The following is a 27,891-nucleotide window of genomic DNA, read 5'->3' as shown; positions in this document are numbered from 1 at the left end:
GAGGTGATTATATAAAGTCTGAGTCAGAAAAGAACAAAAGATTTTTTAAAAAATTATTTAACGCCCTGCATCAATTTTTGTTAAAACACCAAGGAGTCAACCAACAGAGGGAACTCTAGTGGCTTACTCATAATGCCAAGAGGCAAGTCATGAGTAGAAAATGAAGATCTTGAAAAAGAATGTGAAGATATTTTCATGAGAACAAATCAAATCCAATCAAGATAATTTTACCAACCCTACGATGTGTGAGACTGTGACGTCATTTCAAAATAGATTAGGGTGGTCAGGTGCGGTGGCTCATGCCTGACCTTCACAAGTAATCCCAGCACTTCAGGAGGCTGAGGTGGGTAGATAACCTGAAGTCAGGAGTTCGAGACCAGCCAGACCAACATGGAGAAACCCTGTCTCTACCAAAAATACAAAATTAGCCAGGCGTGGTGGCACATGCCTGTAATCCCAGCTACTCGGGAGGCTGAGACAGGAGAACCGCTTGAACCTGGGAGGTGGAGGTTGCGGTGAGCCAAGATCGTTCTATTGCACTGCAGCCTGGGCCTGGGTAAGAAGAGCAAAAGTTTGTCTCCAAAAAAGAAAAAATAAATAAATAAATTAGCGTTGGGAAGCAAATACTACCATACAGATATTGGATTCCTTTTTGAAACAATTACCCAATTGTTTAATGCCATATACATATACAGCCTGTGGTCTGATGTCACTGTCTATTTCATCTCACCATCTCTGGATCCATCACTAAGTGACTTAATAGACTCTTTTCCAGATAAGAGAAGTGGTGCTTAGTACCAGGGTAATGAAATTTTTGTGGTTATCATCTCCATATACATCTTTTTACCAAAGAATGTGTGGGTTTTAAACAAGCACATCAACCTCCATTCCCTGAGAAACCATGGTGAAATTCTTGAATTATTTCTGGTGGACACTTTATCTGTGAAATCCCTTCTAGTCTCTTTGCCATTTTTATAGATGTAATCAATTATTTTAGTCAAACAAAATACACTGCCAACTTTCCAGAATTCCTAGAACGATTTTAACTACTAGCTTGGGGTTTTATTCGACATGAGCATAAAAGTTATTATATTCTAATTGCTTGTGATTGTTACGACATTGAGATTTATTTTGGTTGGTTATTTCAAGAGACTCTTAAAATGAGTTCAGTGACTTCATTCTGGTTTTCCTGATTGATTCTATTATTAGGACTGTGGAAGCCTGGGGCCTTTTGGCCTGACTGAACATCTTGAACAATTCTTTAAACAGTTTGGGTTTGGCAAAACCTATTTTGCCAAGAACATTACCCCTTAATTTTTAAAAACCATGTGCATTTTAAGGAAAATGTAACCCATATGTTCCTAATTCCTCTGTACTAAACACATCAAAATGTTTTGTAAGAACTGTTTGATTTCCAAGAAGCCTTATGAGCCTTCCTTATACGACCTTTTAAGTTATTTTCTTTTAAAACAGGAAGCTATTTCTGTCAAGGATGAAGTTACTTAAGACACCAACTCTTTCAAAAAACTCATGAACTAAGTGGACAGATTTTGTTTCCGTGGGACATATTTACCGAATAAAGTGGTAGAAAAACACACTCGCGTGCACGCACACACACACACACACACTAAGCTATGAGAAAAACAAATCATATAAAGAAACATTTAAATATATATTCATATATATATATATATTTCTGAATCCTCATACACTGAAATACTTGGTCATAGCTTTAGTATTTGACAAGAACACCTGCTTCAAAGGAGTTTCTAAGAGGTACTGTTTTATTTTGTTTTGCTTTGTTTTTTAGTTCTAGAGAAGGTATTCTAAAATCTTATCTGAATATCCCCTTTCATCATGTTGCAAGTCAAATTTTACCAGGGAATTTGGAAATTTTAATTTGGTTTACTTTCATTTTAATATTTCTATCTCTAATCTCAACAGTAAGAATCAAAGGATTTTAACAAATCAGAACAGGTATATATTTTTACATGTCTATACATATGTGTGTGTATATATATAAATGTTTGTGTGTATGTGATCCTAGAACTTCTTCTGGGTAGTCAGCTTCCCATATTAATCTCTCAATGAGACTCCAAATCATTGCACTCTTACCCCTCAAGATGGCAAAAATTGGTGATCATTCTTCCCTCCCAGTCTAGATTCATGACTGGTGTGTCCTGAATATACCTGGCAGTTTGCAAGGGCAGGGCTCCCCTGCAAAACCCCCATGGAGAGGCCAAACACAAAATGGACAAGTCATTTCCATCTTCTCTAGGTTGCAGTTCTTCATCTATAAGTGATAGAAATGGACAGAATTGTTCCTAAAGTTATATTATGTACAAGCATTTTATGAACCAATTTTTAATATACTATCTAGCAATTCTGAAAGTGAAGGACCCAGCATTTGCAATTAGTATTCAGTGCATACATCGTTTCTTGATGGAAACATTTAGGCACTTTGCTAAGAATAAAAGAAAGAAGGGGAGGGGAGGGGAGGTAAAGGGAAGGGAGGGAAGGGGTGGGGCGGGGAGGGGAGGAGAGGGAATTCTTCTCTGAAACTTTAGAAAGTTTTAGATAAATAAACATCCAAACAGCTATAACAATGTCTGATTAAATTTTTCATTGATGAAGAAAGAAAGTAGAAGCTAGAAGTTCTCAGAACTTGACATGGAGATTTTAAAATTGGGATGAAAAGGCTCAGGGGATAGCTGCCAAGGAAAGTGTCATTTCAGGAAAACTCCAAGAGAGCTGGTCAGAAGAAACAAGGCTGGATATCTTAAGGAGAGGGTAAAAAGTCATTTTTAAAAGTTTAAAGGAAATATAATGCAAATAAAGGAATTTAAATTTCACTTATTTTGTACTCATTATGTACTTTCTGGCCTCTTTTTTTTTTCATTGTTAAAACTAAAGCTTTTATCAGTTTTGAAATAGAAATACGTAGTAATTGAATTCCTATTTGTTTTTTAATTCCTGTTGCTTTAGTTTGTATGCCTAATTTCTATGTAATGCTTTTCTTCTGATTTCTCTATCCTAATGGACTGCAACTACCATTAAAAATACAAAAAAAAAAGGAAGCAAGACAGGAAGAAAGGAGAGAGGGAGGAAGGAAGGAAGGAAGGAAGGAAGGAAGGAAGGAAGGAAGGAAGGAAGGAAGGAAGGAAGGAAGGAGGGAAGGAAGGAAGGAGGAAGGGAGGAAGGAAATGATAAATGTTACGGGAATAAAATTCAAAACAGTATACACTCGTTATACAGATTCCTGGTTTCTCTGGGCCTGGAGGACAACCTGACTCTTTTGGGATGCACTTATACTAGGGGCCATGCTGAAGCTGGGGGAGGCCAGGGAAACACCAAATAATTTACTCATGTAATAGTGAGACTGCAACGCACTGGGGTTATTTTTCTATCTGAAAAGGCAAGAACAAGGCCAGACATAAGTAACATTCTACAATTCTGAAGAGTAATATTAGGATGTGCTATGGGCTGGGTGCAGTGGCTCACAACTGTAATACCAATGTTTTGGGAGGTTAAGACAGGAGGATCACTTGAAATCAGGAATCCAAAACCAGCCTGGGCAACATAGCAAGACCCTGTCCCTGCAGAAATGTTTTATAAAAAATTAGCCAGGCATGGGGGCATGTGCCTGTAGCTCCATCTACTCAGAAGAATGAGGCAGGAGGATTTATTGAGCCCAGGAGTTTGAGACTTCCGTGAACTATGTTTGTGCCACTGCACAACAGCCTGGGTGACAAAACGAGACCCTGTCTCTAAAATAATAAAAAATTTAAAAAGAAGGTGCAATATAGTCTGAATATGTGTGTCCTTCCAAAATTCCTATGTTGAAATTCTAATCCCAAAGTGATGGTATTAGGAGGTGGGGCCTTTGGGAGGTGACTAGGCAATAAGGGATCTGTCTTTAGAATGAAATTAGTGCCTTTACTAAAAAAAAAAAAAAAAAAACGGACAGCTAGCTTGTTTCTTCTACCATGTGTGGACACAAGTAGAAGGCGTCATCTGTGAGATAGGCCCTCACCAAACACCAAATATGCTGGCCTTGATCTTGGACTTCCCAGACTCCTGTTGTTTGTAAGCTACTCAGTCTATGGTATTTTGTTATAGCAGCCCAAACAGACTAGGACAGAAGGATAATTCAGTCCTGTTATGCTCCTTAAGGATTAAAGAATTGCATGAATACATACATATTTTTAAACAGTGAATGGCAGCTTCACTCATAATTCACTATTAAATTCACCTAAAACTCCCTGAATATATATAATCAACAACACAATGTATTTTCCCATTATTTCCCACATGAAACCATGAAACACTTACTGATGACATCATTAGAAGTAGACTTTATCTGTAAGTCTGATCCAATAGAAAAATATTAATGAATCGTTCTTAACAAGGACCTAATGCTTCGAAACTGTATCAGGTCCACCAATATGGCACCGTGTTCCAAAAAATTTACATGGGGTTGACATTTTCTTTCATTTGTAGCTTTTGGGTAAGGCATGGATGAGGAGAAGAAAGAATTCTTCAGAGTGAAGCAAGAGGAGTATAAATGATCATCTGTTACTATTCCTTTTTAACCTATATTGTGAAGAAAGAAAGAGAAAGAATGAATGAAAGAAAGAGAGAGGGAAGGAAGGAAGGAAGGAACGAAGGAAGGAAAAAAGGAAAGAAAAAAGGAAGGAAGGAGAAAGAAAGAAAGGGAAGAATCAAAATTTTTAAAAATCCAACAACTTGAGCTTTAAATATATTTAAAAACTGGAATCATTAGTCTGTCTTGAGCTACAATATTTGGAAAGTTTTATTTGAAAAATAAAGAAAAGAGTGAAGAATACTACAAAATTCTGACTGCTTCAACTCCATTTTTATTTTTCACAAATCCATGTCTGGACTGGTTACTTTTAAAACTACTTTCACATAATTGACCTTGAAACTTTGCCTCTGGGGGAATTACAGTTCAATGTGTGAAGGAAGGTAATGAAGTAAAGGTAGAAAGTGAATGTAGATGATACCAATGCAAATTTTTCCAACTCATCAAATTTTTTAAAATTCAGAAATGTTAACTTATGATCTACAGATGAGCCATTATACTTTTCACCCATTCACAGTGACTCTGAAAGGTAAAATTAACTAGATTTGAAAAGCTTTCCATTACTAATCATATATTCCATTTGAAGCATGTGATCTCTGTGACCCACTCCCTATTCATACTCCCCTCCCCTTTTGAAATCCCTAATAAAAACTTGCTGGTTTTGCAGCTCAGGTGGGCATCATGGAACCTGCTGACATGTGATGTCACCCCCAGAGACCTAGCTGTAAAATTTCTCTCTTTTGTACTCTTTCTCTTTATTTCTCAGACCAGCTGACACTTAGGGAAAATAGAAAAAAACCTACGTTGAAATATTGGGGGGCTGGTTCCCCCGAAAACTTATTTGATGGTAATTCTAACATGTTTGGTCAACCTTTTCTATTAAGCTGTGCTGAAAAATACCCACTTAAGAAACGGTCTCCCACCACCTCATTCCAATCTGCAGTGATGTCTCCAGATTTGTGATAACAGCAATAACACAAAACAGGCTTTCTACTGTTGTGAGTAAACAGTAGAATTCATGGAGAAGCAAACTGTTTACCCATGTAAAGTGAATGAGCTTTTCCAGAAGAGCAGGATTTAGTGCCCTCAAGGAGGCAATTTATTAAATGGAGCCAGAAATGTGTGCTCATTTCACTGGTCTGAATAGAGCAAAGGCATCATCATTAAATAGTTACTTTAGGGCACCAAGATTTCTGTATCAGGTATTATGTAAACTTTATTTGTACATGCACCCAGTCCTCCCAACCAGGAACAGCAACATGACAATACCTACTAGGCCACTCTGCAAGATAGTCATGTATTTATAGTGAGAGAGGAACAAAGGCCTATTCTAGAAGTCAGGACACCTTCATTTCTGTGACCTACTATGGGCAAAACACATAACAGTTCATTCATCTGTAAACATGGTGGTTAAACAAGATGATCTCTAAAATCCCCCTCAATTCTAAAATAAAATTATTGATTCATTTTCTTCTCAATGTGTTAATTTATGTCTTGCAAGTTGTATTAAAAACATTTTTATTTCAGTAATGCCTCTTCCCTACTCAACCTAAATATATGCATAATTACCTTAAATTGAAACAAGATTTTTAGTGCAATATTCTCTTTCCTGTCTCTCCAAAGCATATGGAGAAACAATGCAAAAGTTGTTCTATGGCTGTGGCAAAAATCACTGAACAAATAGTTTCTATGCCCAAATGACATGAGTTGAAACCAGTTATCTCATTTCTCACCTCCTCTATTTTCAGTCCCCAAAATAGATGATTACTTGCTTATTTTGCAAAGTAGGTGTTACAAAGTTTCCTGGATATTGGGGGGAAAAAAAGACAAAACAGAGATGCAAAGCAAAATCTGTTTTTAAAAACATGTAAATCTCTTGTGGGAACTTGATGGACTCAGCCATCAGGTGTTTTGGAGAAAAAAAAAATTAAGAGGAAGGCCTGGAACTATATTCAAGTCAGACTGACTTCAGATAAAATCCAACATGACAAATTTTAAACTATTATTGGAACAATAAAGGAGCTATGTTTACGTGATGAGTTTCCATACGTCCCTAGTGTTGTATTTCAGGATTCAGGATTCAGCCGCTTAGAATTCTGTATCCTCTAATCCTACGTAAAAGTCATCTGTGAACGTCTATGTCACATACGCACTCCAAAAATATTAATTCACTGATTTCATTTTGTTTAGATAAAATTCTCAAAAAGACAAGGAATTATTATGCTTCACTCTTTGGACATGTACACAAGCACCCCAAACACAGCTAGGCTAGTACTTCTTTGAATATAAAAGATCTGCATTACTCCTCTTTGTTTCCAAGCACCTAACGCTATGTGCAACAGATTATTTACCAAAATGCGTTGCATGAGTAAGCATAAAGTATTTGGTGTGCAGTTTTTTTAAGGCAGAGCAAGAAATGAACACTAATAAAATAAAATATTTTTAATTTACTCGGTAGTCACTGGTGCCAGGCACTTTGCATATTTTACTTTTAATTCTTAAAATTACCCGCTGAGGCATTATCACCCCCATTTCCCAGAAGAGGACATTTCCAAGAGGTGAAGCAAATTGCCCACCATTATATCACTAAGAATCGGTAGCTTGCTCTCAAGCTCTGTCTTGCTGGCAGCAATGCCTGTGCTCTCTGTTATAGCCCAATTTCTCTTCTTAGTCACTGCTCAACCATAAGCTGTCCAACTTACTTGTAACTTTATGAATACTGTTATAGAAAAGCATGGAGAAAAGTGTGTTTTTGCTTCAGGGCTAGCTAATATCTTCCAACCAAATCTCCAACTAATAATCAGTTTGTCTCATGCCTGGGTTGTTTTGTTCTGTTTTACTAAAATGTCTTTAAAATCTTTTCTGTCAGAGGAAAAGTTTGTCTGAGAAGACAGACATATATAAGTACCAAAAAATCAAATACAAGGGCCACTAAATGTTCTACAGGTGACCTCTACACTACCCAGAGGAATAATGGAGGGATGAGGGAGATTGGGGGAAAGGAAGGACAACTGTCACAGTCTTCCTAATTTAAGTAAGTCCTAAAACTCAGCTCTTGAACCAGAGGCCTAATCACTGGAGGTCAGTAGACATATACATTTCCATCTTAATTAATTATTTGCCTGTAAGACAAGGCCTTGTGGCAGCCTGGGCTTCTTCCTCAGACTGGTGAGCTGGTGAAGGAGGTCATGGGAGTAACCAAGACCTCTGAGACTATGACTGGATGACGCTGGGCCCCACCTTGTCCCACATTCCAAATGCTTGTGTTGCCAAAGCTGAAGAATCAGGTTAGAGCTCCAGGGCTGGCTCCATACCCAGCAAACAGCATGTGGACCGTAGCAGCTGTGGCCTTTGACCAGAGTTCAATCTTTTTATTGCATGTTCTTATAACTCTTGTCATCAGGAATGGGGCTCGCTCATTGGAAATGGGGCCTAACTCTTCTTGGCTGTATATCTGCCCAAAGGTTAGCAACTTTATCACAATACTTTGACCATTCACTCCAAAGCAAGTCATATACCAGAATTTGTCATTTGCTCCAATTCTTCATTCATGACACCAGAAACTAACATTTAACTTCTTAAAAATAGTACCTAGAAAATATAAACATCCTTATTACTTGATCTTGTTTCTTCAGCTTCCAAGAGGAATATGAAATATGAAATATGACTAATTTTTAACAATTCACTAAGCTTAAGTTTTATATTTATAACTTCTCTGCATACAGATGTATAACAAATGTCATATCCAAATTTGTCATAAATATATAATTAAGACGTTTTCCAAGGATTGTGCAAACTGGTCTACATAAATTACCTCACAGCAAACCTAGGAGATAGTAATGGAGGAGAAAGAAGACTTGGAGAGGTAAGCATGTCCAAAGTTGTGTAGCCATTTAAGCACAAATATCCGTAACTAAGTAGATCACTCTCATATCCACTGAGATAAATTAATTGTGTCTTCTGAAGTGGCAAGAACTTATCTGAATCATTATTTTTGCTCTGATAATATACTCATCTACATGATAGCCATTTGTTGTATGTGTCCAATTATATAGTCAAAGGTTTAAGGCTGTAGATTCTAATGAAAACTATGAAGTATTTCCCCCCCAAAAAAATGGCCATCCATGCATCTGCCACGGTTATTTCCACACTTTCAGGGTGCTGGAAGGCCTTCTATAGCTTGTCTGTAGGCTTGAAAACCCATGTATTTTAGAGGATCATGAGCCCCAGACTTAGAACACCTCCCACACTATCCTACACTACTTCCTCTCTTTCGCAGGCTTTTGCCTTGCACACTTTTGGTGCTGGAGAAAAAGGCTAACGCTGAAAAAGGAAGACATTTGCTCTAAGTGTCTTTAAACTTTGAAACCTTTACAGTCTATGAGGCTATAAATATAGTTTACCAGGAAGCTTGTTTTTCCTTTTTTTTTTTTTATCATATTCTTTAAAATATAAAACCCAGAAAAGACATAACTGTAACGTGCACTCTCTGAGCCGTGACTTTGGTGAGCACTTTGGGAACAGACATGTCTTTATTGGATTGCTTTTGTCTTACAACACAAAAGGCACTGATAGCTGCAGGAAATCCAGATATGTCTGCGTAGGTTGTTTCATGCTGTAGATATTTAAGGAGGTGTGAAAGTGGACATTAGCACTCTTTTTGGAAGGAAAAGACTCCTCTTGCTTGAACACCACTAACATTTAAACATAACCTAGCAGACCAAAATTCAAGGCTATTTAAAATATGTTCCCTTGGTAAGATCTAAAGTTCAGTTGTACATTTTTAATCTCGGTATGAAATTCACGTATTATCTCACTTTATGCTCCCTCCTAAAATGTTTTAAATTCTAAACATTCTATTTCTTTCTGGGATATGTAGCCAAAATATCTTAAATCTAATCCTCTGTCCCATCCTTTGTGCCATATTTTGGTACTTTATAATATCTTGCCTGGGTTTTTTAGAATAGCTTCCTGTCCCATAACTCCCTGACCAAGTCAGAGGGTATTGACAGACATTAGCTATTTCCCTAATTATTAAATCTGATCATGTCAACCACTTGCTTTAAAATTCCTTTTGGTTCCTATTCCTTCCAGATTTAGACCCAAATTTCTTATTTTAGCTCTCAAGGCCCTTCCAATCTATTTCTGGCCTAATATCCCATTGGTAATTCTATCTAAACTCCTCTCCACTTCCATTAAACCACCCAATATGCCTCTAAATTCATTCCAGTTATACTAAAGTCCTCATCATTTTTAAGCACATCAAGATTTGCTATAAAAGATATGGAATCGGCCAGGTGCAATGGCTCAGGCCTGTAATCCCAGAACTTTGGGAGGCTGAGGTGGGCGTATCACGAGGTCAGTATATAGAGACCATCCTGGTCAACATGGTGAAACCCCGTCGCTACTAAAAATACAAAAATTAGCCAGGTGTGGTGGTGTGTGCCTGTAGCCCCAGCTACTCAGGAGGCTGAGGAAGGGGAATTGCTTGAACACAGGAGACAGAGGTTGCAGTGAGCCAAGATCACGCCACTGCACTCCAGCCTGATGACAGAGCAAGACTTCATCTCAAAAAAAAAAAAAAGAAAGAAAGAAAGATATGGAATCAACCTAGATTCCCATCAATGATAGGCTAGATCAAGCAAATGTGGTACATGTACACCATGGAAAACTACACAGCCATGAGAAAGAAAGAGATCAAGTTCTTTGCAGCAACATGAAGAGAGATGGAGGTCATTATTCTAAGCAAACTAACACAGGAACAGTAAGTCAAATACCACATGTTCTAACTTATAAGTGGTAGCTAAACACTGAATACACATGGACACAAAGAAGGCAACAACAGACACTGGGTCTACTTGAGGGTAGAGGGAGGAAGGACAAGGAGAACCAAAAAGCTACCTCTTGGGTACTATGCTTATTACCTGGGTGATAAAATAATCTGTACACCAAACCCCCACAACACACAATTTACCTATATAACAAACCTGCACATGTACCCTTGAACCTAAAATAAAACCTAAACATTTTTTAAATTTACAAAATACATAAATAAATAAAGACTTGCCATAATAAGAAGCATGCTCTCTCTCAGGATGTTCTTTCTCACCCTCATCAACTGAAGCTGCCTACTCATCTTCTAAGACTCAGTTCCAGCGTCATCTCTTCTGAGGAGACTTTCAGGAACTCCTCATGTAGTTAGCCTATCTTTGTGCTCAATCCCATTTTCTTTGTAACTCTATAAAAGCTAGCATCAGCCAGGCACAGTGGTTCACGCCTGTAATCTCAGCACTTTGGGAGGCCGAGGTGAGCGGATCACCTGAGGTCAGGAGTTTGAAACCAGCCTGGCCAACATGGTGAAACTCTGTCTCTATCAAAACTACAAAAATTACCTGGGCGTGGTGGCACACGCCTGTAATCCCAGCTACTCAGGAGGCTGAGGCACGAGAATCGCTTGAACCCAGGAGGTGGAGGTTGCAGTGAGCCAAGATCACGCCACTGCACTCCACCCTGGGTGAAAGAGTGAGATTTTATCTCAAAAAAAAAAAAAAAAAGAAAGAAAGCTGGTATCATTGAAAGTTTTATGCATGATAATCTGTCTCGCCAGGAAGACCATAAGGTCCTCAAAGACAGACGAATATTATATTATCTTTATAGAGCCTGCACCAGGTCAATGACTGACATAGCTCATTAGCTGAGAAATTATTTGAATAATCAATAATATAGTACAGTGAATGTGAGAATAAATTTTTACTGTATTACTATCAATCTCTAAATTGAATGTAAATAAATTACAGTAGAGAAATTTAGACATTTCTAAATTAATATTGTTAAAATATTTAAATATATGAGAAAGGAAAAAGGGAAAGTTGAATTTATTTGAACCTTGTAGTCTCTAGACAAAGATGAAATATCACATTCTAAATTCCTAGAATTGTTCTTATTCAAGAAAGAAAATGACATTTTAGACAAAGCAGCTTGGAATTTAAGAATCATAGGAGCATTTTGGAGTCAATATATTCAAAAGGTAAGAAAGGAAGTATGATAACAATTCATAAAAAAATGAAAAAACAATAGGACTTCTCTCAAATCTTACAGGAATTTGTCCTTGCTGTTACTGGATACAATCCTGGAAATGGGTATTTATCATGGCCTTTTTTTTTTTCTTCCAAAAGAAAGCAATTTAGTGTGAAAAGTAATGTTGAGTCTGTTTGTGCCTGTCCACCTTTAGTTTTCTCCAAGATTTAGCCCCTACATCAAGGCTCTGCGACTGGCTTACATATTTCCCCAAGACATCACTCAGTAACCTGTGACTTATTCAAACTGATAAGTCTCTGAATTCTAAATTTTATGGTGCAAGAGTTTTACAATATTTCTCTTAAAGTAAAAACTAAAGAAGTGTTTTTAAAATATACTGGAGTGTGAAAAAAGTCATCTATCACATTTTAGAAAATGTGATTTTTTCTGTCACACTTTAGAAAAAGACTTGAAATACTATGAAAGTTAGGTAGAGTAAAATCTTACAAAAAAGCTTTGGTTCCTGCTGTTTCAATTTAATCAAGGTTTGACCTCCTCTCCTTTCTACCACAATTCCACAAGATGCCTTAAGTCTGATTTCTCCATCCTCTTGCATATCCCCAGAACCTCAACCCCCCAGAAAGGCAAATCTGTCTTGTCCTCCTCAATCTCCACCTGCCTGTCACTCCCACTTTCTTTCTCCCCTCCTTCCCCACAGAACCCCACAGAACCCCACAGCTAGCCCATGTGGTGACTTCATGTAAGTCAAGCATAAGACAAAAGACAAGACACTTTATTGTCACGTGCTGGAAAATTTTTGCCATAACTATATAAATATTTGATGACTGAGGTAAATAGTTTCTCCAAAATCATTCAATCTGTAAAACTACAAGCAAAGCCTCACTCACACACACACATACACACACACACACACATGCACACACATACCCCTACCAGGACCACTGGCTTTACAATATCAATGAATCTGGTGGAATTCCAAAAAAGGAAAATTTTTTTCTAGACTTTCCATAAAAATACAGTGTTCAACTTACTCCATAAAATCCAGGAACATGACTTAGACATCATATGTTTCCTACGATGTCTGGCAGCTGCTGAATGAGAGAAAAGTACACTGTCAGCTCTGCAAAGAGTCTCCTTCCCTTCAGTTAAGAAGTCGGGCAAAGAAGGAAGGAGTTAGGCCACTAGGCAGCACCCCTGGTACCTCTTTAGAGATCTCTGGGAGAAAGAGATCTGTCCTGCCTACTTTCAGTAAAAAGCATTCACGGTGCAAGCCTTTTTAAAAACCTTCAGGCAAGCAGTATTGCTGAAGGTAAGTTCTGTGATCTGGAGAATTTACTGTGAGTCCTAGAATAGATCTGGACAAAGACTGGTCACCATGCTCCTCTAAAATTAGACTAAGAATTAGAAGACATTAGGTGAATGTATGAGAAAATAGCCAGGCTCATGAGAGACGAGCGATTTCTAAGGTGATGAATAATGGAAAATATTGTGAAGAAGAAGTTACTTATTATTATATTACTAGCTAGCTAGCTGGATAGCTAGCCACGTAAACTAAAGGGCAAATTTAGAAATTCATTTAATACTAATGAGAAAATGATTATATATGGTTAATATAAAAAAGTCATACAAATAGATACAAAAAGACTAAAAAACCAAAAAAAAAAAGATATATAAAAGGTAGCTCATACATTTATTTATTCATTCAAAACAACTAGGACATCTCCCATGTGGCAAGCACCATCCTGGGTGTTATAAAGACAGCCATGAATAAAGAGAAGTCTATGACATAGATATTCATTCTTAGTTGAGAAGACAGAAAATTTAAAAAACAAAAAAAATGTATAACATAATGGCTGAAATGTCAGATAATGACAAATGCTATGAAGTACTTTAAATAAATGATTAGGGAAAACCTTTGGTTTTTGAAGAGTTTTATACATTGAAGGACAATGTAGTCTATTTGTAGAATATTACTCGGGCTTATGTGTGGTAAATGCATTCTAAGAGGGCAGGAGTGAAAACAAGAGGACCTTTCAGATCATGACACACTACAAGAAGTAAAATCTGATGGCTGTGGAGCTATGAGAAATGTCTGGATTCTAGATGTTTTTGAAGGTATTGACAGGATTTATTGATTCTATGTACTATATGATACTAAAAAAAAAAAGATTCAAAAAATACTTTCAAGTTTGTTCCCTGAATAACTGGTAAATCACAGTTCCAAATATTAAGATTGATCATGTTAAGGGGTGGCAATTTTGGGGGGAAAAATTAACATTTGGTTTCAAATATATTAAGTTAATGATGCCTGATTGACATCTAAGTGGAGTTGTTGTATAGGCAATTACATACACAAATCCAGGGGCTAGGTGGAGTTCGATAAAAGAAGATTTGGGATTTGTCAGCAAAGAGATGATATTGAAAGCCAGAGAACATCTAAGATGTCAGCATAGGTGGAGAGGAAGGTCAGAAAGGAGCTAAGCATTCTATCTGCTGGCTGAATGTTGGTGCCTTAAAAACTGTCTATTGAATACAACAGCTTGCTAATTTAGGTTGCTAAATGAATGCACAGAATAGAACCCCAGCCCCTCTACTGAGTTTTACATGAGCAAGAAACAAACATCTTAACATGTTAAGCCACTTAAATTTTGAGGTTTATCTGATGCTTTAATTGGTGTTATCTTAACTAAAATAGAAATTAGTATCAATAATGTACACTAATAAAAACAAAAACCCTAAAATTGGTGGCACTGGCAGAACATAACTAGGAAACTAATATCAGAGGCTGGAAAAACGAAACCCCAAGTTAAGCAGAGGCAAGATGTTCAGTAACAATTATGCCCATGATATCTTTGGAGGCAGGCCACTAACCTCCCCAGCCTGTGGCTGTAGCAAAAGATATTGTAAAATAGAATTACATGAGCATGCATTAGATGTTACTAGCTTTATTTGGCAAGATATTAGAAGAAGAAATGACCACAGGAAAGAATTATCTAAAGTACACATAAAAATGGAAGGGAATAAGAAAACATCCAGAAATTTTAAGCCTCAAAAGTTGGGAATGTTTACCTCAAACATTAATACATAATTTTTGAAATTGAATAATGAACAGTCTTAAGATATAATTACGTGACGAAATTCAGATTGAACCAGGCCTTCATCCCAAGTCTCATGGCCTTGGGGTAGATGTCATTGAGTTGAGAAAGAAATAAATGGGGATGAGAAGAAAAACAAATAATACTACTTTAAGAATTATGTCTAAGAAAGAATTGTGGGTATGGTAGCTGGCATACTGAACTGATTGTAAGCAAAGAGACGAAAGTCTATTAGTTGATTTCTATTTTTAATTTTTTAATGTTTATGGATACATAATAGCTACACATTTATGGGGTACATGTGATATTTTGATACAAGCATACAATGTCTAATGATCAGTGCATAATGGTAATTGGGGGTATTCATCACCAATTACTACAAACATTGGTCATTTCTTTGTGCTGAAAACATCCCACATTTATTCTTCTAGTTATTCTGAAATGTGTCATAAATTATCTTTAACTATAGTAGCCATATTGTGCTACCAAACAGTAGATCTTATTGCTTCTATCTAACTGTATTTTGTAACTTTATCCCCTTACCCCCACTACCCTTCCCAGCCTCTGGTAGCCACCATTCTATTCACTACCTCCACGAGATCAATTTGTTTTAGCTCCTACATATAAGTGAGAACATGCAACATTTGTCTTCATGTGCCTGGAAGAGATGAAAGTCTTATTAATTTTAAAGAAAATTATATTGCAAAAACAACCATGAGCTAGGACGTAAAAGCCTTTGGCTGAGCCTTGAAGCAACTCTTAGGCCACCCAGCTCATACAGGCAGGAGGCAGGCAGCAAAACCTCTAGGGCCCTCAACTGCCATTGCGGCCACGGCAGATAATAGACAAGCAAAGCTTCCCAGATGGCAGAAGCAGGAGTCCCCCAAAACAATGGATGGGAAAATTCCTCCCTGAGAGCAGAATCAAGTCCTGACCATGGCACTTCTCTCACTGCCAAGACTACATAACAGCTGTCCACAGGATTTCATCATTACCATGGACTAGTGACTACTGCATACATTTTTAAATTTTCTGTTTTCTGCCTGAGGTGTTTATTCCAATTATCCTGTCCTGGTGCCACCATGCATGTGGCTGGAGTAGAGAAGTTAGAAATTTTGCAATTAATCTAGTAATATAATAAATAATTGGTAACTTTGCATATTAACAGGTTATAGTAAAATATGAAATATTTTACAAAAATATTATGTGTATATATACACACATGCAAATATTATGGATAACTCCTAAATATATTTTATCTTTAGCTTACTTCCAACAGACACTCAACAGTTTTACTTTTTAATGCTTTAAGTTATGTCTAATATCAGGAATTTCTGAGACAAGATTCTATAGTATTTTCACGTCATCTTTAGTATAAGCTTTTGTAATCAAAGTCTCCATTAAACTGCTCTAGGCAACCTTGCTTGTCTACACCTGTTTCATCTTTATCTACCAAAAGTACTTACCCAAGGAACTTTGTGCTGCCACTACCTCTGAATTATATATTTTTTCAAGTCCTATAATATAGTATAAGAAAAAGGAGGCCTGCTAGGGAAATAGCCCACTATGTTAGTTTTACTTCCTCAACAGCATACTCGAAGACAAATATTTGAATTCACGTAGTTTGTTTGGAAACTGATCCCAAGAAACACTGGTTAGAAAGTGGGGGAGTAAGGTAAAGATGGGAAGGAAGTCAGGAAAAGCTACTTTGTCAAGCAAGTTGCCCCTCAAGTGACTATAACTTTGTGCCCCTGGGAAACTGTAAGATGGACGCTCAACGTGGTGCTCCTCCGTGTTGGTTCATCCACTGGGACCCACAGACCTAATCTTCTGTGTCTGTAATTGAGGGCTGCTCCTTGATGGCAGTCTTTCCTCCAGTACTCCCAGACTGCTGCAGGCCCCACTGGCCAGAGACACAGTCACCAGCAATTGGAAGTCAAACCAGATTGTACAAAAATGGTAAGGACGCAGGTGATGTGGGCAGCATGTGCTCTATCCATTATGCAATTTGTCAGAGAAAGCACTCAAAGGTAGAAGCTGCTGAACTTAAAATATCTGAAACTTCTGTCCCATCAACATTCCTCAGGGTATTCAGGAAAAATTATCAGTTAATATTTAGGATTTATTCCCAACACTTTTTGCCTTTCAGTATTTAGACGAAAGTTTTCTCACTATTAAGATATTAACAAACTAATGGCATGCTATATATCCAGAATAAAATCCAATATTCGACTTCCAAAACAGCTTATAACAAAACAACTTTCTTCTAAGCATAGATGAGGTTGCCATCTCCCTATAGTGCAATCAATTCTCAATTTGCATCTACAGTATGTGACATTATCCCACTTCTGCATAAATCACATGCATTTCCAAAGGTGCTAGATATTCATAATGTTTCTTTATAGTCCATTTAAAAATAGTAATACTACTGGAGGAAAAAGAATATAGTCAAGTTGTAGACTAAGTAATACATAATTTAATCATTCTAAAAATTGCCATAGATCAATTTAAGAGCAGATAATGTTCCTGCGAATAATGGTGAACTGATTGCATGTCTTTAGATCAATATTGTCTGTTTTAGATTGCAAACTCCTAGAGGGCAAGGATAATTTTGTTTAAATTTCCTTGACTAAAGGCTTAGTACCATACCATGCACTTTAAAAAAGTGGTTTTTTTTTTAATGTAAGTATTAATATTTTGATCCTAACAAAGTTCAAAAATTCTTCTATGGTTTCATTCCAGTCAACTATATGGATTTGGCTTTTGTAAAGTTCTGGTACAAGTCGGGCATGGTGGTTCACACCTGTAATCCTAGCACTTCAGGAGGTCAAGGCAGGCAGATCACCTGATGTCAGGAGTTTGAGACCCACCTGGCCAACATGGTGAAACCCTGTCTCTACTAAAAATACAAGAATTAGCGGGCATGGTGGCAGGCACCTGTAATCCCAGCTACTTGGGAGGCTGAGGCATGAGAATTGCTTGAACCAGGAGGCAGAGATTGCAGTGAGCTGAGATCGTGCCACCGCACTCCAGCCTGAGTGACAGATTAAGGCTCTGTCTAAAAAAATAAAAATAAAAAAGCTTTTGTATAATCTACATATAGGCTCTGTTGAATATCATGCAAGTTGTTCAGAAGTTGTTTGTAAACTAAATTCTGCCTGAATTATTCTGCCAATCCATATCCCAGCTTTAATTTAACTTAGGGACCAGCATGCTTTGAACAGAAAAGTTACCCATAGTGGTTATTCACATTGCTCAGTTTTATCACCTCCCCTTCTCGTTCAGGCACCTGGTAGAATTCAACTTTCTGGCTCCCTGAAGCTTACATAGGACCCTAAACTAGTTCTGGGTAGGTACAAATGACATAAATTATTTAAGACTAAAATATATAATTACTGACTTGAGACTATACCAAATTCTATTCAAAACAATTGGTTATATTCTGAAGAAATCTCTGCTCCATTTCTGAAGTTCTACCGTGAGGACACGTGGAAACACTCGCTACCGATCCACGCCGGAATTTAGCATGAGTGAGAAGTAGGCCTTTGGGACTGTAAGCCACCAAATTTGGGGAGTTATTTGTTCCTCTAGATCACACTCTTCACCCTAGTTGGCTGCAGAAGGCCAGATTAAAGAGTCAGTCAATTAGATTTCTCGCCCTCTGGCTCCAGATTGGATTCTATTATTAGAGAGATCTGGCAGAAGATCAGAGGGAAGCAGGTGAATGAGGAGAGCGTATTCATATTCCCTTAGCTCACAAGTTCCCATTTCCCTACATGACAACCACGGCTCTTCTCAAGGTGGCCCCTGCATAGGAGCCTCTCTTTCCAACTAACTCACCCCTTCAAGCCTAGGGTTGGAAATAGACCCTGTGTTACTAGTCTCGGATACACTCTATCTCATGGTTCCCCTATTTCCTACCTACACCTGTGCAAGTAGCCCCTTTATTGGATATTCTTTGAATTACTCTGTGGGAATGAGCCATCTGTTTCCTGCCATAACACCAATTGATAGGTTTTTACAGCCTGTACTGTCTGGTTTACTCATTCTACCAATAAAACATGACATTGTTCACATAGCGTTCTTCCCGAACGACTGTGGTTTCCTCTACATTCAACCTTGCCAAAATCAAGGAAGAGGCTGGAGATCTAAATTCCACTATCCTCTCAACAGTATTTATACAATAGAACTCTTTCCCCAGACAACAATGCCTTTCGGTCTGAGAAAGCAGTGGCATTCCTAAATTACAATTTGTTGCTCCTCTGTCCAATTCCAGCCTATTTTAACACTGCAGTACTGATTCTTTCACACTTTAAGGAACTTTGAGAAAGCAAGGTCTTTGATATTATTCCTTCCTCCTCACATTACCCCCACACATCTTCCCCCAGGTTGAGTTTATTTTTGTTTAGTGTGCCAAAAGAAAAAAATCTTCATAAAAATAATGTTCATAGACAGTTGATTAGTGATTCCAAATACTGGATATTGATAGGCCTGACATACCTTCAGTATCTTAATAAAGCAATTCATTTAGCTAGTTAAGAAATGAGCAGATTACTTACCTACTTGGAACGCCAGGAAGACTTGTTTCATCTTGCACTTAACAGTTCAATGACATCACCTAAAAAAAAATCATAAAAGGATCTCAAATACATACATTAAAATTTCAAAAAGAGAGAGAAACTAGTAAATTACAGATTATCATCTATGAAATATGTTCAAAAGCACAGTTTAACAAGCCTATATTTAAAATTACTACAAATAAACGTGATTTTGCCATTAGAGGTAATTTATGTTTTATGTACGTTTGACTTATCAAATTATCTCCTAAAAGTCTAATCCAAGTTTGTTGGAGATAGATAAACATTCTATCTCCCTAAAAATTACTGTTTTGTTTTCCTTTGCTGGATAGTGCTTCGTTATCCTTGATTTCTAACATTTACATAGCATTTCACAATTTCATATCCTTTTCATATACGTTGGTAGCTCTTAGCCTTTTGCAATTTGTGGAGACTTTTAAGGATCTGATGACAATAATGAACAATCTCACCAGAATTTTGTGCATGCAATGTTGGAGGGTTCATTGATGTCCTAAAATCCATCCACAGTTACTAACTCCAGTAATCCATAGGTTAATCATCACAACATCTCTATGAGGTAGGTATTGCTATCACCATTTTTTAATTAAGAAAATTAATCTGCGTGGGGTTCAATTACTTGTCCAAAGCATGCAGGATAATCTAGTGTTAAACCAAAGCCTTTCGACATGACGACCATGTTTTTCCTTGTGTCTCATGACAGCCTCCTACTTTTGTTGATGTGAATTGACACCTATATTACACTATTTTATTTGATGAAGGTACAGTCAAACTTTACTAGACAAGAGTCCCAAACATACAAATTTTTCTAAATAAATCAGGCTAAAAATCTCATCTGATCTTCAAATCATAGATCTATTTTGCTTTTAGATTCAGTTAAATCTCTAATCTATAACAGTCATTCACTCAGAAGCATTTTGAGTTTATCCCATGGTGCTATGCAAAATGAAAAGCAAATATCTATTCCTAAAACATAGATGTGGCTCACATTTTAAACAGCTCTCACTTTCTCTGTTGTCCTGTCAGTATCCACGTACATCCACCTTGGACTCTGGATCCATGGCCATAGTCCCTGCCTGCCTGGTCTTCCTTCATTTACTTCAACTAAATTCTCAGATTTTCTGACCAAGGATACCCAAAGCCTCTATTTTATGATCAGGTTGAGTCACGTGAAACTGTAATCAGCTAGAAAGAGTAGAATATTGTCAGTTTTATATCATTCAGTTTTATTTAGCTTTAGTGCCTGGACCTGTTGATGCTCAAGTCTTATGGGGAAAGGAAGAACATGATTCCAAGAAGACCTGGTTCTAATCCACTGTGCCATTTAGCAGGTCAACTACTTCAAGAGAAACACTTAAACTCTCTAAGTAACAATTCCTCATCTGAAAATGAGGACAATATGGTTCACAATTGTGTCATAGGATTCTGGGGAAGTATTCCAAGTGATAATATCACCTGCGAAAGTGCTTCAAAAATTTTTAAAGCACTATACACATTTAGGTTGCTGTTATCATAGTCAGCAAAGATGCCTTCATCAGCAAAACCAGCATTAAATTTTTTAAAAGAGCAGTAGAATCATATGTCCACTAAATTACTCACTGCAAATGTCCAGACATCACTAGTACCCCTCACATGTTGGTGCTGGTTTATTTATATATATTTATTTACATCACATTGGGATGACTCGCTTGGTCAGCTTTATAGAAGAGCTGATGACCTGGTTCTTACATTGCACATAAGCCAGCAGATGATCACTTAAGAGATACAGTGAAATTGCATGACATAGTTATCTGCCCACTGAAATCACATAATGAATTTACTATCTGGTATTAAATTACCACTTCGTCATAAATAACACCAACCTAATGGTCTTAAAAAAATAACTGAAATAAAAAAGGAAAGTTATTTATAAATAGTACATGTGGGATTTTTAAAGATATTGTAGTAAAATTGTGTTTTTCCACAATTTTTAAAATGTGCTAGAGCTTATGCTTAACAATTTTCCTGCCTTCTAAAGGTTGAGTAAACAATATTGCAGTATGACTTTCAACATCAGGGCCAAGCCCTTCAGTAAATAAAGCCAAAATGAATTGTATCATTGACTACCAAATGTGCAAGGCAAATATAAACCTATATAAACCATGAGTAAAAATCAAGTGGAGGCAGCAAAGATCTTTCAGCAACTGTTTTCCAGGCTTGTAAAATTCAGCTGAAGAAACTGGTACAGAATAAGTTTACAAAATAATGAATTTCCTACTGTGTTATAGATCTTGAAAAAGAAATCGAAATAAAATGCAATTCCTCAAAAAGGCCAGTTTTTTGATGATTTGACACCTAACTTATGGCCCTAAAACCAACAATAACTGCTATCACTTCAATAGCCTTCATAAACATTTCATGGTCAGGTTCTCTTAGGATGCAAATCTTTAACAATTAAAAAGTTTATGAATAAAACAACTCAGTACATAAATCTCAGCTTTCAAAGGTGCGTACAAATAATTTTTACCTTATCTTTTTTACAATTCATTTCTGTCTTGAGTCCCCATTCTATTCAGTAGTCAAATTTCGGGTTAATCAGTTAGTGCAGTATTTCCTCAGTCTGTGACTAGCTTGACGATACTCTCTACTCACTCATTATCCAAGGGCTGTCACCTTAGTTTCAAGGAGTGTACTTGGTGCCACTGAGGTGCCATCCTCAGTGATGGGAGAATGTAATCTTCTCTCCCCATGATCAGATGATAAGGCATTTACATTTTACCTGTTTCTGGCCGTTGGTATCTAACCATATCGCCATGTGCCCATTCTCATTGGGTCTTAGATCATTGCTTCATGGAAGTCACTTTGCATCTTTTAAGACTCTGCTATGAGGCCCCTTCATGTCCACTCTCTCTCTCTCTCTCTCTCTCTCTCTCCCCTCTATTTATGTTCCTCTGTAAGGAGGAAGTAGAGGGGAAGAATAAAATGTACAATGCTGTATGTTGGTAGATAGTTTAGAAAGGACTTCTTCCCTATATAGAAGATAATAATTCTCTCTGCTTTTCTCATACTGGCCATCCCAAGCTTTACCCACTTGAGTATGGGCTTTGGATTCAGAGGGTGCATTGAATCCCAAAGTCCACCACTTTGGAAAAGTTTCTAATTTTATCTTGGATACTTCATCTATAAAACAAGTATAATAATATCTCCCTTATAGGGTTGTTGCAAAGATTAAAGGAGATAATAAATGTAAAAATAATTACAGCATCGTATGATGTATAATAATCATTCAATAAATTATATCTATTATCATCATTATCTCTCTTCTCTCCATGCGGTCCTCCAGCTTCTACTCATAGCAATGCATCAATTTATATGACTCAAGTGAAAAGACAGCAGGGTCAACACTGAGTTTATAAATAAGGGTGGAACACAATGTTGATTAGGAGAAGACATTTTTACAAGATGCCACATGTTGGTCTCAATCCTTGCATACATGAACGAGTGGCATTCCTTATCACTGTAGAAAATGTCCCCACATGCCTAAAATATATCATTCTAATGTAGGCATAGAGAGTTACTATTTGAATCCAGTCATTAATACCTATTTAATGTTATAACCACCACCCACAGTTGGATATTTTAAGTAAGAAAGGAGATCAGTATGAATTCTGTCAGCTTTCATCTGTGTCTTTTCCTGAAAGTATCCAATTTTAAATCCAAAGAACCAGTTCTTCCAAAGTATTTACAATGAAAAAGCACCAAAGATTAAATCAATCCAGAATCACCTCATGAGTAAGTAGCCCGGTTAGTTAATTACAGGATTCTTTGTTGCTCTTTTTTATTATGGGTAAGAGTTCTTGATGCAATATTTTCGGTTAATTGAAGATTTTCGTTAAAACTATGCAAGACAGCCAGCAAATAGTGCATTTATGTATGTAACAGAAATGGTTGTAATATATCATTAAGACACTTCAGGGCATGTTTTATTGGTTCATTAATACAGTACATGCCTTAGGTGTATTCAACCACTCGGGCCCTATATTAATGGACCAATAAAATGTACCCGGGAGTGCCTTAATGCTACCCTAATATGGCTAAGTTTAAATTAATTTTTTCAGGCTTATCTTTTTAAAAATTATTTTTTCCCACTTGGGAAGATAGATTCCTACACAGGGGGGGAAAAGTTCATGGTGACAGAATAAGAAGAAGCAGGATAATAAAAATCTTTTGGTTTCATCAGTTTTCTAAAATGGCTCATCCTTTTGGATGGTTCCATTTCTAATCTCCTGCATTCCATTCCCAGTGTCTTCTCATATCTTTCATAGAAATCAATAATCTTGTGGCTAGGAGCAGGAAACTAAGAACTATTTCTTTTTGGAACTAGGAGATCAAGAACCAGCAAATGTCATAGCTACCTATAAAAGCCCTGTTACCTTTCAATCTTTCACCAGGTCAGAACAAATACTTACCTTGCTTTTTCCTCTACCTCCTAGCACCTTCTGTAATCAAGGAATGATGCTTCCTCTTAAAAGGAAAATGATTCTTCCGTCCTTCTCTTTCTGCTTATCATCCACATTATACTCCCTCGCTCAGCTTTTTAGAAATTCTTGGATTCTACCTTGGGTTATTTAGGAATCTACTTGATAACAGAAATTTGAGGAAATCTGAGGAAGGTATAAAAGTGTTTAATAGAGCTCCAAAGTGAATTAAAATCTTAGCCTTACTGTGGACTTGCTGGGTGGTATGGGTCTAAAAGTTTCCAGTTCCTCCGCAGCAAAAGGATAATATTGTCTGTCTTACAGGCAGAGCGTGAACACTAAATGAGATAAGGCATGAAAAACACTAGGTATAAAGCCTGGCACATAGAGACCATGGGATGTTAGTGGTAGTTTTTGTTATTGACTTCTGAAATGCCACTGAAGAAATGAGGATGGATGACAACAGTTAAACAGTTTGGACTTCCCCAAGAAATGCCGACAATTTAGTCATCTAGAGTACACAAAGCTGATGCCCCTTCTCACCCTCCTTCTTTTTTTTCTATTACCACTAAAGCACAAGACCTTTAAGGGGTGCCTGAGAAACAGAGTATAGACTAGGGCTTCCTAATTTCTTTACCAACAGTTTAATTTTTGTTAAGACTGTAGTCACGTAGAGATGTTTATCACCACTGACGTCATGAGTGTCATAAATAAGTCCTACAATGTGGAAAAACACCATTCTTGACTCGTACTACAGTCTCTGTCTTCAAAGAAGTTATCTTTCAGTTGAAACAACCAAATATATGTAGAACTTTAAGTAACAATACAAGATAGATTGTAAGTGCCACAAGAGTTTTTTATTCAACTTTAAAAATAATGGAAAAGGGTCCTGTGAAAAAAGATTAATCTCAAAAGGAGTCAACCAGGATGCAGGATCTACACAGCACTCTTAGTTTATTGAGGAAAGGGGTAAATTTTGAACTCGGCATGATGAACTGAGAAGAGAGATTTAGAAGTAATTCACATTGGGGAACGGGGCCAAAAATAATGTAATTTTACCAGCGAGCTTTTGATGAACAATATTTAGGTCAGAGGAATCTTGGAGAGCACTAGTGGGGGATGCATTTGGGCTACTCCACCTTTCAGGTCATAGAAAACGAATACAGGAATTTTGGTCAGGGAGATGACATAAAATAAAAGCAATATTTTAAAAATATGTTAATTATTGTGAAGTCTAGTGTGAACTGGAGGGAGGTGAGAAGGTATCAGAGAGATCCATTGAAAGAGGATTATCATATTCCACATTTGAAGTGGTTGGATCCTAAATAAGAAAAAGACGAAAGAAAATAGAAGAAGAAAGTTCAACAAAAGTTGATAAATATTTTATTGTAAATACGCAAGAGAGAGGAAAGAGAAAGCAGACAAGAAAACCAAAATGTGAAGTGATGGGAAAATTATGTAACTATTTGCTCCATTTAATTTGCTTAGCATAGAAAAAATAATTTTTCAAAATCTCATTCTATGAGCCTCACATGTTCCTAGAATAAAAAAGGCTGAGAAAGTAAAGGCATTATCATTACTAAAAAATACAGTTAAAAAGCAAATAGCTCAACAAAGGTGGGCCAGTTGCGTGTGTTAATTTAATGTATGTAGAAAATTACACTTTGTCTATCATCATAGCACCAAGTACAGCAACTGAAAAAGCCTCATGTTTTTCATTTTGCCGAAATGATTTTCTTCATCAGAACCCTGACTTCTTCTTTCCACTTACTTAAATAACATTTATTCTTCAAGACCCATCTTCTCTAAGAAACTTTCCCTGACTGCTCAAACACACACTGAGCACCCTTCCTTCCTTGAACTCCTAGAGTCTTGGCTGAATTAGCCACTTAATTTAGCACTATATTATGCAGGTCAGCAGCACACAAGTCAGCATGATTGTAAGAGAAAGAGGCAACAGTGGGGAATAGATCTCACATTTCACACAGTTTACCATGCCTACTCCCATTTCTCCAAAAAGAAGAATTCTATATACAGTTAGAAGAATGGTTGCATCATTGCAATGTGTATGTCTACTCTTACGATAATTGCATTATAAAATACTACATCTCCATTTAGTGATTCAAGTAAAACATGAATTCATTAGATCGAAGTTGCATCTCATTATACCCATAGATTTACATGTTTGAGAGATAGGAAGGGTACCTTTTATTAATTTTTTTGCTCAATTTGCACAAAAGAAAATTACCATAAATATGTGATGATTTATTGGGAAATTTCAATAATTACGTGAACGCTTTAAGAAACGATATACTTTAATTGTCCAAATATCTGCCCAAACTCAAGGATGGTATAGCCAAGGATGTCCCAGTCATGACTCCCAGGGCCATGTCTTCCAAGGAGCCATAGCAGGGTGAGATGGAGCATTTGGGGAAGAGAGGTCTGCCCATCAGAGGTCATACAGAGTAAGAAAATCCAGAAAGTCAAGAGAAGCCAAAATCCATTAAGGAAAGCAATGAGTAAAAGCTAGAGAGAATAGGATTTGGAACTGGAAGGCAAAGAGCCAGAGGCAGATCAAAGCTGGGGTATATTGCCAAGAGTCAGAGCTGGGATTAGTGAGAAAAGAAACTAGTGATGGCCTATCAGTCCTAGTGTTGAAAATTTAAAGCAATTGTTTAAAAATAGCTTTGGAACATTTGAGACTAGACTTAATCATACTGAGTTAGAGACATTTTTCTAATTTATCTTGACACCCTTTTGTTTTTGCATTTATTCCTACTATCTTTTGTGTGTTTAGAGACACAGTCTCGAAGATGATTGTTAATTTCAATAATTTGCCCCAAATTCAAATTTTAAGTTTTAGAGTCCCTATATTGTCTCTTTACTATATACATTCGTTTTTAACTCTCTATACAAATTTTAAAAACTACACATTACCCATAAACCTTGAAGTTGACAATACATTTTCATGATCACTGCACAATGATATCTTAGGGAAGCAATGTCATTCTTAATTGAAAACCAAATAGGAAGACAGACATTTTATAGATTTCCAGTCACATGGCTCAAATTCGATCATCAAATAAGAACCTTGAAGTAGACTTCAGTTTTGTCAATAACTATTCAAGGTCATATTTTAGAATCTGAAATTCTCCCCTCACCCCCCATTATCTCTGTAATTTAGGCTCAAAAACTGGATTTATTACAGATGGTCTTCTGCACTACCATGGAAATAATTGCACCAGCCTTTCCGAAAGGCAATTTGGCTATGCATACTAAAAGCTTGCAAATATCCTTACGTCTTTATCAGAGAGATTCTGTCTGTGCTGTGTAAATTTTTCCTAAGGAAACAATCATGGATGTGTGAAAATATTTGTCTACAAGGAGATGTGCATCACATCATTGGTAATTACAGCTTTTTTAAAAAATCCAAAGGTACAAAATAAGAGTGTGGCTAAGTAAACTATTTAAAAAACTATGTAGTGAAAGTAATTAACCACAAAAAAAAATTGTTGCGGAAAAACAAGTAATAAATATAGAATGATGCATTACTAAGTACAAGAAAAAAATCATCTTATCACATAATCTGATCCTCACATAGCATTTAACATCTGATCTTCTTAAAACATTGAAAAAGAACAAGCAAGAGGAACCTAGTTGATATAAAAATGGTAGAATTCTTTATTTCTGTTCGTTCTTAGAATACAGTATGAGCTCCTTCCTATATTAAACGTCCCATGTGATTATCTAGTTCCTCTCATTCCAACTTACTATTTGCCACTTTCCCTTTTGCTCACTACTGTCCACTCATTTGTGCTCTGTTCCTGAAATGTGCCAGTGGTCTCGCAGCCTTGGGGCCTGATCATTTGCAGTTCCTTCCATCCAGAATGTTGTTCTCCCATTCACCATCCCTACCACCTCCCCGACTCTCCCTCAGACCTCACATTAAAACACATCCTCTCAGGAGCCCAACCCTCTCCCAGTTTAGAATAAGTCCCATTATTAGATATCCTCAAAGAACTCTGGACCCAGTTTCACAGCATTTAAATCTATTTTAATCATATAGTCATTTTGTGGCAATCTGTTTAGTATCTGTTATCTCT

At 36.9% G+C, this 27,891-nt stretch overlaps 1 long non-coding RNA gene across 5 annotated transcripts in view; it reads right to left on the bottom strand.

Annotated features, from left to right (window-relative positions):
- Positions 1 to 27,891, bottom strand: part of LOC140708818 (uncharacterized) — a 357,070-nt gene that overhangs the window by 207,449 nt on the left and 121,730 nt on the right. For 4 of the 5 annotated variants that reach the window (XR_012089023.1, XR_012089025.1, XR_012089024.1 and 1 more), the window contains exon 4: positions 19,296 to 19,354. This is a non-coding gene — a long non-coding RNA (uncharacterized lncRNA). Of the gene's footprint in view, positions 1 to 15,939; positions 16,640 to 19,295; positions 19,355 to 27,891 lie in introns of those variants that run through there. The other variant, XR_012089027.1, reaches the window with a different exon arrangement.

The sequence above is a fragment of the Chlorocebus sabaeus genome, chromosome 17 (genome assembly GCF_047675955.1).
Source record: "Chlorocebus sabaeus isolate Y175 chromosome 17, mChlSab1.0.hap1, whole genome shotgun sequence".
NCBI lineage: Eukaryota > Metazoa > Chordata > Mammalia > Primates > Cercopithecidae > Chlorocebus > Chlorocebus sabaeus.
The sequence above is the reverse complement of the archived record's forward strand: the minus strand, read 5'-3'. Positions and strand labels throughout refer to the sequence as shown.